Genomic DNA, 10376 nt, shown 5'->3' on the forward strand with positions numbered 1-10376 from the left:
GACCTGTATTCCAGTAGCCATGCTTCTTGAAGAAAACTGTGCAATGATAAAGCTTTTACAATGTGACTTTGTGATTGTGAAAATCTGTGTCTGATGTTCTTTTTATCTAGGATATAGACAGATGAGTATAAAAATATGGATAAAATAAATAAACAATAGGGGAATAAGGGGAAATATATACTGTGTAGATAAAAATATTAGCGCTTTCCCCGCCGGACCGCCGCGCGGCGCACGCGCCCCGCAGCAGCCGAGCCGCCCGACCTCCCTACCCCCTCTCTTTCCCCGCCGGACCGCCGCGCGGCGCACGCGCCCCGCAGCAGCCGAGCCGCCCGACCTCCCTACCCCCTCTCTTTCTCCCCCGGACCGCCGCGCGGCGCACGCGCCCCGCAGCAGCCGAGCCGCCCGACCTCCCTACCCCCCCTCTTTCCCCGCCGGACCGCCGCGCGGCGCACGCGCCCCGCAGCAGCCGAGCCGCCCGACCTCCCTACCCCCCCTCTTTCCCCGCCGGACCGCCGCGCGGCGCACGCGCCCCGCAGCAGCCGAGCCGCCCGACCTCCCTACCCCCCCTCTTTCCCCGCCGGACCGCCGCGCGGCGCACGCGCCCCGCAGCAGCCGAGCCGCCCGACCTCCCTACCCCCCCTCTTTCCCCGCCGGACCGCCGCGCGGCGCACGCGCCCCGCAGCAGCCGAGCCGCCCGACCTCCCTACCCCCCCTCTTTCCCCGCCGGACCGCCGCGCGGCGCACGCGCCCCGCAGCAGCCGAGCCGCCCGACCTCCCTACCCCCCCTCTTTCCCCGCCTGCTCCGGCTGCTCTCCAACCAACACGGTGCCCTCTTCCCCCGCCTTCACCGTGCTCCTCCGCCACCAGCCTCGACAGCCTTGCCGCCCTCACCTTTCCTCCTCCAGAACAACTACTGGGGGAGTGGAGATAATACAGAGCAGCTCCCGGAGCCACAAGGGAGATCAAAGGGACAGCGTACCCCATCCTGGAACGGCTGACTATCTGGGAGAACCAGCTCCGGTGAGATCACCAAGGGGCACGGGCTTTCCTGGGAGGGACAGCAAGCGACCGGAGTCCCTCCCTTCCACCTTCCCAGGCCAGCTGGTAGAATTGGACAGGCGGTCCCCTTAGGCCGCGGCGGCTGGTGCCCCCACCACACGAGGCCCCCCGGAACAACTGAGATAGTTGGGTCGGAAATCCCCAGACTGCGGAGAACAGTGACCGGGGGATCCCTTCCAAACACGTGACTCCCCCGTCGGCTGGGAGCAGTGCACTCTCCCGGGCTGCGACAGCTGGCGCCCTCCCGCCACGCTTGGTGCCCCGGGCCGACTAGCTAATTTGGCCGGACGCTCTCCTGTGCTGCGACAGCCGGCGACCCTCCCCGCGTTTGGAACCCCGGGCCGGCTGGCATTCTTCCAAGACGCTTCGGTTGCCGAACCTCCCCTACGGCGAGAGTTTTCCAGAGTTGAGGGACCCACAGCAACTTTCGCTGGTGGAACCCACAGACAGGCGTGTGCCACGTGCGCCACCTACTGGGCAGGATAGGAAGAACAGAACCCAGAGACTGCGCAGAAAAATCTTTCAACCTGTGGGGTCGAACACCCGGGGAAATCTGACTAAATGCCCAGACGCCAGCAGAAGATAACGGATCACGCTCAGAAAATTGAACATATGGCCCAGTCAAACGAAGAAACCAATAGTTCAAATGAGATACAGGAGCTGAAACAACTAATGCTGAATATACGAACAGAAATGGAAAACCTCTTCAAAAACGAAATCGATAAATTGAGGGAGGACATGAAGAAGACATGGGCTGAACATAAAGAAGAAATAGAAAAACTGAAAAAACAAATCACAGAACTTATGGAAGTGAAAGATAAAGTAGAAAAGATGGAAAAAACAATGGATACCTACAATGACAGATTTAAAGAAACAGAAGATAGAATTAGTGATTTGGAGGATGAAACATCTGAACTCCAAAAAGAAACAGAAACTATCCGGAAAAGAATGGAAAAATTTGAACAAGGTATCAGGGAACTCAAGGACAATGTGAACCGTACAAATATACGTGTAGTGGGTATCCCAGAAGGAGAAGAGAAGGGAAAAGGAGGAGAAAAACTAATGGAAGAAATTATCACTGAAAATTTCCCAACTCTTATGAAAGACCTAAAATTACAGATCCAAGAAGTGCAGCGCACCCCAAAGAGATTAGACACAAATAGGCGTTCCCCAAGACACTTACTAGTTAGAATGTCAGAGGTCAAAGAGAAAGAGAGGATCTTGAAGGCAGCGAGAGAAAAACAATCCGTCACATACAAGGGAAACCCAATAAGACTATGTGTAGATTTCTCAGCAGAAACCATGGAAGCTAGAAGGCAGTGGGATGATATATTTAAGTTACTAAAAGAGAAAAACTGCCAGCCAAGACTCCTATATCCAGCAAAATTGTCCTTCAAAAATGAGGGAGAATTTAAAACATTCTCAGACAAAAAGTCACTAAGAGAATTTGTGACCAAGAGACCAGCTTTGCAAGAAATACTAAAGGAAGCACTAGAGTCAGATACAAAAAGACAGAAGAGAGAGACATGGAGAAAAGTGTAGAAAGAAGGAAAGACAGATATGATATATATAATACAAAAGGCAAAATGGTAGAGGAAAATATTATCCAAACAGTAATAACTCTAAATGTCAATGGACTGAATTCCCCAATTAAAAGACATAGACTGGCAGAATGGATTAAAAAACAGGATCCTTCTATATGCTGTCTACAGGAAACACATCTTAGACCCAAAGATAAATATAGGTTGAAAGTGAAAGGTTGGGAAAAGATATTTCATGCAAACAACAACCAGAAAAGAGCAGGAGTGGCTATACTAATATCCAACAAATTAGACTTCAAATGTAAAACAGTTAAAAGAGACAAAGAAGGACACTATATACTAATAAAAGGAACAATTAAACAAGAAGACATAACAATCATAAATATTTACGCACCGAACCAGAATGCCCCAAAATACGTGAGGAATACACTGCAAACACTGAAAAGGGAAATAGACACATATACCATAATAGTTGGAGACTTCAATTCACCACTCTCATCAATGGACAGAACATCTACACAGAGGATCAATAAAGAAATAGAAAACCTGAATATTACTATAAATGAACTTGACTTAACAGACATTTATAGGACATTACATCCCACAACAGCAGGATACACCTTTTTTTCAAGTGCTCATGGATCATTCTCAAAGATAGACCATATGCTGGGTCACAAAGCAAGTCTTAACAAATTTAAAAAGATTGAAATCATACACAACACTTTCTCGGATCATAAAGGAATGAAGTTGGAAATCAATAATAGGCGGAGTGCCAGAAAATTCATAAATACATGGAGGCTCAACAACACACTCTTAAACAACAAGTGGGTCAAAGAAGAAATTGCAAGAGAAATTAGTAAATACCTAGAGGCAAATGAAAATGAAGACACAACATATCAAAACTTATGGGACGCAGCAAAGGCAGTGCTAAGAGGGAAATTTATTGCCCTAAATGCCTTTATCAGAAAAGAAGAAAAGGCAAAAATGCAGGAATTAACTGTCCACTTGGAAGAACTGGAGAAAGAACAGCAAACTAATCCCAAAGCAAGCAAAAGGAAAGAAATAACAAAGATTAGAGCAGAAATAAATGAAATTGAAAACATGAAAACAATAGAGATAATCAATAAGACCAGAAGTTGGTTCTATGAGAAAATCAACAAGATTGATGGGCCCTTAGCAAGATTGACAAAAAGAAGAAGAGAGAGGATGCAAATAAATAAGATTAGAAATGAAAGAGGAGACATAACTACTGACCTCACAGAAATAAAGGAGGTAATAACAGGATACTATGAACAACTTTACGCTAATAAATACAACAATTTAGAAGAAATGGACAGGTTCCTGGAAAGACAGGAACAACCAACTTTGACTCAAGAAGAAATAGACGACCTCAACAAACCAATCACAAGTAAAGAGATTGAATTAGTTATTCAAAACCTCCCTAAAAAGAAAAGTCCAGGACCAGACGGCTTCACATGTGAATTCTATCAAACATTCCAGAAAGAATTAGTACCTACTCTCCTCAAACTCTTCAACATAATCGAAGTGGAGGGAAAACTACCTAATTCATTCTATGAAGCCAACATCACCCTCATACCAAAACCAGGCAAAGATATTACAAAAAAAGAAAACTACAGACCAATCTCCCTAATGAATACAGATGCAAAAATCCTCAATAAAATTCTAGCAAATCGTATCCAACAACACATTAAAAGAATTATACATCATGACCAAGTAGGATTCATCCCAGGTATGCAAGGATGGTTCAACATAAGAAAATCAATTAATGTAATACACCATATCAACAAATCAAAGCAGAAAAATCACATGATCATCTCAATTGATGCAGAGAAGGCATTTGACAAGATTCAACATCCTTTCCTGCTGAAAACACTTCAAAAGATAGGAATACAAGGGAACTTCCTTAAAATGATAGAGGGAATATATGAAAAACCCACAGCTAATATCATCCTCAATGGGGAAAAATTGAAAACTTTCCCCCTAAGATCAGGAACAAGACAAGGATGTCCACTATCACCACTATTATTCAACATTGTGTTGGAAGTTCTAGCCAGAGCAATTAGGCAAGAAAAAGAAATACAAGGCATCAAAATTGGAAAGGAAGAAGTAAAACTATCACTGTTTGCAGACGATATGATACTATATGTAGAAAACCCAGAAAAATCCACAACAAAATTACTAGAGCTAATAAATGAGTACAGCAAAGTAGCAGGCTACAAGATCAACATTCAAAAATCTGTAGCTTTTCTATACACTAGTAATGAACAAGCTGAGGTAGAAATCAAGAAACGAATCCCATTTACAATCGCAACTAAAAGAATAAAATACCTAGGAATAAATTTAACCAAAGAGACAAAAAACCTATATAAAGAAAACTACAAAAAACTGTTAAAAGAAATCACAGAAGACCTAAATAGATGGAAGGGCGTACCGTGTTCATGGATTGGAAGACTAAATATAGTTAAGATGTCAATCCTACCTAAATTGATTTACAGATTCAATGCAATACCAATCAAAATCCCAACAACTTATTTTTCAGAAATAGAAAAACCAATAAGCAAATTTATCTGGAAGGGCAGGGTACCCCGAATTGCTAAAAACATCTTGAGGAAAAAAAACGAAGCTGGAGGTCTCGCGCTGCCTGACTTTAAGGCATATTATGAAGCCACAGTGGTCAAAACAGCATGGTATTGGCATAAAGATAGATATATCGACCAATGGAATCGAATAGAGTGCTCAGATATAGACCCTCTCATCTATGGACATTTGATCTTTGATAAGGCAGTCAAGCCAACTCACCTGGGACAGAACAGTCTCTTCAATAAATGGTGCCTAGAGAACTGGATATCCATATGCAAAAGAATGAAAGAAGACCCATCTCTCACACCCTATACAAAAGTTAACTCAAAATGGATCAAAGATCTAAACATTAGGTCTAAGACCATAAAACAGTTAGAGGAAAATGTTGGGAGATATCTTATGGATCTTACAACTGGAGGTGGTTTTATGGACCTTAAACCTAAAGCAAGAACACTGAAGAAGGAAATAAATAAATGGGAGCTTCTCAAAATTAAACACTTTTGTGCATCAGAGAACTTCATCAAGAAAGTAGAAAGACAGCCTACACAATGGGAGACAATATTTGGAAATGACATATCAGATAAGGGTCTAGTATCCAGAATTTATAAAGAGATTATTCAACTCAACAACAAAAAGACAGCCAACCCAATTACAAAATGGGAAAAAGACTTAAACAGACACCTACCAGAAGAAGAAATACGGATGGCCAAGAGGCACATGAAGAGATGCTCAATGTCCCTGGCCATTAGAGAAATGCAAATCAAAACCACAATGAGATATCATCTCACACCCACCAGAATGGCCATTATCAACAAAACAGAAAATGACAAGTGCTGGAGAGGATGCGGAGAAAGAGGCACACTTATTCACTGTTGGTGGGAATGTCAAAGGGTGCAACCACTGTGGAAGGCAGTTTGGCGGTTCCTCAAAAAGCTGAATATAGAATTGCCATACGACCCAGCAATACCATTGCTAGGTATCTACTCAAAGGACTTAAGGGCAAAGACACAAACGGACATTTGCACACCAATGTTTATAGCAGCGTTATTTACAATTGCAAAGAGATGGAAACAGCCAAAATCTCCATCAACAGAAGAGTGGCTAAACAAACTGTGGTATATACATACGATGGAATATTATGCAGCTTTAAGACAAGATAAACTTGTGAACCATGTAATAACATGGATGGACCTAGAGAATATTATGCTGAGTGAATCCAGCCAAAAACTAAAGGACAAATACTGTATGGTCCCACTGTTGTGAACGGACATTCGAGAATAAACTTGAAATATGTCATTGGTAACAGAGTTCAGCAGGAGTTAGAAACAGGGTAAGACAATGGGTAATTGAAGCTGAAGGGATACAGATTGTGCAACAGGACTAGATACAAAAACTCAAAAATGGACAGCACAATAATACCTAATTGTAAAGTAATCATGTTAAAATACTGAATGAAGCTGCATCTGAGCTATAGGGTTTTTTTTTGTTTTTGTTTGCTTGTTGGTTTGTTTGTTGTTGTTGTTTTTTACTATTACTACTACTTTTATTTCTTTTCTTTATATTAACATTTTATATCTTTTTCTGTTGTGTTGCTAGCTCCTCTAAACTGATGCAAATGTACTAAGAAACAAAGATCATGCATCTATGTGATGATGTTAAGAATTACTGAGTGCATATGTAGAATGGTATGATTTCTAAATGTTGTGTTAATTTCTTTTTTTTCTTTCCGTTAATAAAAAAAATAAATAAATAAATAAATAAATAAATACTGGTTAAATAAAAAAAAAAAAATATTAGCAACCAATGAGAGGGAGGGCTAAGGAGTAAGGTATTTAAAAGTTTTTTCTCTTTGTTTTTTATTTCTTTTTCTGAATTGATGCAAATATTCGAAAAGTGATCATGGTGATGAACACACAAATATGTGATGAAATTGTGAGGTATTTTTCATACACTATATATGGACTGTATATGTATCAAGATTTTTCAATAAAAACATTTTTTAAAAAAACCAAGTCATCATGTCCATTTCAGTATATATAAAAACGTATGCTTAATACTTTGTACAATACTGATTTTTGTCCAAATAGAATTGGATCAGAAAAGCCAATAAACTCATGTCAACAATACTCAGTTTAAAAAAAAACAAACTTCCAAATGGATTAAGGCAACTTTGAATAATGAGATTTACATAATAAGATCTGAGATAAGACTAAAAAACAACAAATTTCCAGCACAAAATTAAAATTTCAAGTTCAGGATTTATTTTATGCCAAAAAAGTATAGAAACAAATAGTATTTACAAATTTTATAATAAAACAATGAAAAAAGCAAGGTAGGTGATAATCATAAGGAGAATATAGAAATAGCATGTAATTATTAAACTGAGAACTAGATGTATCTAACAAGTCCTGTGCATGGACCAGTCTTAATCAGGCTTCTTCTATCAGAAAATTTTAGTGCCCCACGTACCCAACTCACTCACTTCACACATACACAGCATAAACTCAGCATGGAAATCATTCATTTTAGCACCCTCTACGGAATACAAAACTCCTCAAACATAACTACAACTTCAAAGACTTCCATAATGCATGTCAATGCTTACTAATGGTGCAAAGTGGCTTTATACAAAGTCACTCAGGTTTGGCCTCTATTCCTGTGTACATTCAAAACTCCTCAAACATAACTACAACTTCAAAGACTTCCATAATGCATGTCAATGCTTACTAATGGTGCAAAGTGGTTTTATACAAAGTCATTCAGGTTTGGCCTCTATTCCTGTGTACAGTCAGAACAGGTAGAATATGCTGGATCATATGATATTCTTGCTGAAGAATCAATCATCAGTCCAGCTATTTCTTAAAGGGGTGAGGTAGGGCTGGAGGGTTTCTATAAAGAAAGAGCAAGAAGGAAAATCCCCAAATTAAAGGTGTCCATAGGCAGATCCGACTTCAGATAACTCAGCACATAGTACAATCCCTTATCTGAACGCAAGACATCAGCTCTTGTTAATAAAACTATTGGGTATAAAACCACTGTGAATTTATTTCCTGCATCTAACAGCAGTCTTTATCTTGCAAGCAGAAGCTGAAGTTCCAGAAAAGAAAACATATGTTTCCCAGTTGACCCCATTGTAAATGCTGCTTGAGACTGGTTAAATAGAAATCCTTCTGAGCCGAAGGCTGGGCTAGGTCTACAGGTGTGGCAGATTTGCACCAAATGTGAACACTCCTAATGGATTATTGTTTGTGAAGTTGAAATTTGTAGTGCTGCTGCCAAGGTGGAAAACCAAACTGGAATTAGGAGTTGTTTCAGAGCCAAATGCAGACTGACTAGGCTGTTATGCAAACATAGGAGGCTGGTTACTGCTTGACACTGTGTCAAAAGTAGGTGGTGGGTCAGGCATTATTAGAAATGCAGCCTATTGGACACTCCCAAGATTCTGTGGGTTTTTTGAACTCATCTCTAAATCCTAAGGTACCAGTGGTCACAGGGCAGCTAGAAGATGGAGCAGTCATATTTATAGACTTTTTGAAGCCATTGGAAATGTAAGGAACCACTTAACACCAGTTCCAAGTTTGGGTGTTTCACAAGCAACACATCTTATTACTTCAGGTTTGTTGTGCACTAAACAGGTATCACAATCCCAAGTTTCTACTGCTGGCTTACATTTGCGTCCAAAGCCTGTCCCCGATGCAGAGACAGTTGGTTTGCCATTTATATTTGATGTCCCACTTCCAGTCTGTTTAGCAGCACCTCTTGATGGCAATTTTGAAGCTTGACAGGCCATGCACTTCTCATCTGTATCTTTGTTCTGGAGCAGACATGTATCACACTGCCATGATGATTGAGCTTTTAAACTTTCCCCAAGTCCAATTACACTAGGAGTAAAGCTACTTATTGCTGGTTTTGTATCAACTACCTGGCTTGTCGTAGTAGGCTGAGAAGCAAAAGGATCTACCTTCGGTGATATGAAACCAGGGTTTTCCACAAAATCTAGGACATTTCCTTCTTTCACAGATTTTGCATGGCTAAAAAGGCCTTCACAAACTTCATCTGGTTTCTTCTTACAGCTTGTATTATTCACAGAAGTGATATCTTCAGCTGAAGTATTTATCACTGGGTCTGAAGTACTAGTGGTGTCAGAGATTCCTGCTTTTGCAGCAGGCACACTAGATGGTGGAGATTGTATATCTGCCTCAGTGACTTTTACAACTGGAGATGAAACTCTAAACTCAGGACCGCCAGTGCTGCTTGGAGAGGTCATTTGTCCCTTATTTGTTAATGGTTGTGAAAGACTGATGGGTGATGGAGAGGAAGGTGTGATCACAGAGGAACTAAAACTGCAGGCAGGCAGTGAAGAACTGGTGATTGGTGGAGAGATTTTTGATAATACCAGTACTTCCATTTCCTTCTCCTTTGGCAATTTAGATGCAGTGAAGTGTGTTCTCTCTCATCTTGTTTTGCTGCCTCCATTCCCTATTCCAGAAGATAATCCATTGACTGCAGGTGGACTGAAATTTGGGCATGGAAATCCACTTTCTTGCTGTCTATTTTGTCCTGGTGTCACACTATTTTCATTTGTGCTTGTACTTGTCAGCTATTCTTTGATTATTCTTTCTCAATTTATGAGAAAAGGTCACAGATGGTTTAAAATGAACAGCGTGATTTGTTGCTATGGGAACTGGCTTTGGGATCAAAAGTCCCTTAACAGGGGGATATTGAGAGTCCACCTTAACTGTTTTAGCCTGAAAATCTGTGGAATATATATCACTTCTATCAAGATAATTCACAGGTGAAGAAACAACAAAAGGTATTTTTTTTTCATCCTGTAGAGGGCTGGACATCTTCTCTGAGGATTGTAATATTCACCGAGCTGCCAAACTAATCACTCCAAGAGATTGTGTATTGAGTTGCTTAGCTTTCATCTGTCTTCTAACTGGTGCCTGATGAGATGTACTTGGTAGTTGAGACTGTCCTGCAGGAGCTGCTGCCCCACCATATGTTGTTTTTCCAGGATAAAAAGGAGAATCTCTAAACTGTTTTGTTTTAAGGATCGAAGAACTCCCAAGTGAAGAGGAAAGTGTTCCAAAGGCAGCCAAGTTGAATGCTGGTTTTTTTGAGCTGGTGGCAATGTGCTGTGGGACTGCAAGAGAAGGCTCAGGCTCTATGGAC

General features: G+C 41.2%; 1 pseudogene; it reads right to left on the bottom strand.

Moving 5' to 3' along the window:
* Positions 1–7460: 7460 nt before the first annotated feature.
* Positions 7461–9763, bottom strand: LOC143668412 (nuclear pore complex protein Nup153 pseudogene; annotated as a pseudogene).
* Positions 9764–10376: the final 613 nt, after the last annotated feature.

Source organism: Tamandua tetradactyla, chromosome 24 (genome assembly GCF_023851605.1).
Source record: "Tamandua tetradactyla isolate mTamTet1 chromosome 24, mTamTet1.pri, whole genome shotgun sequence".
Taxonomy (NCBI): domain Eukaryota; kingdom Metazoa; phylum Chordata; class Mammalia; order Pilosa; family Myrmecophagidae; genus Tamandua; species Tamandua tetradactyla.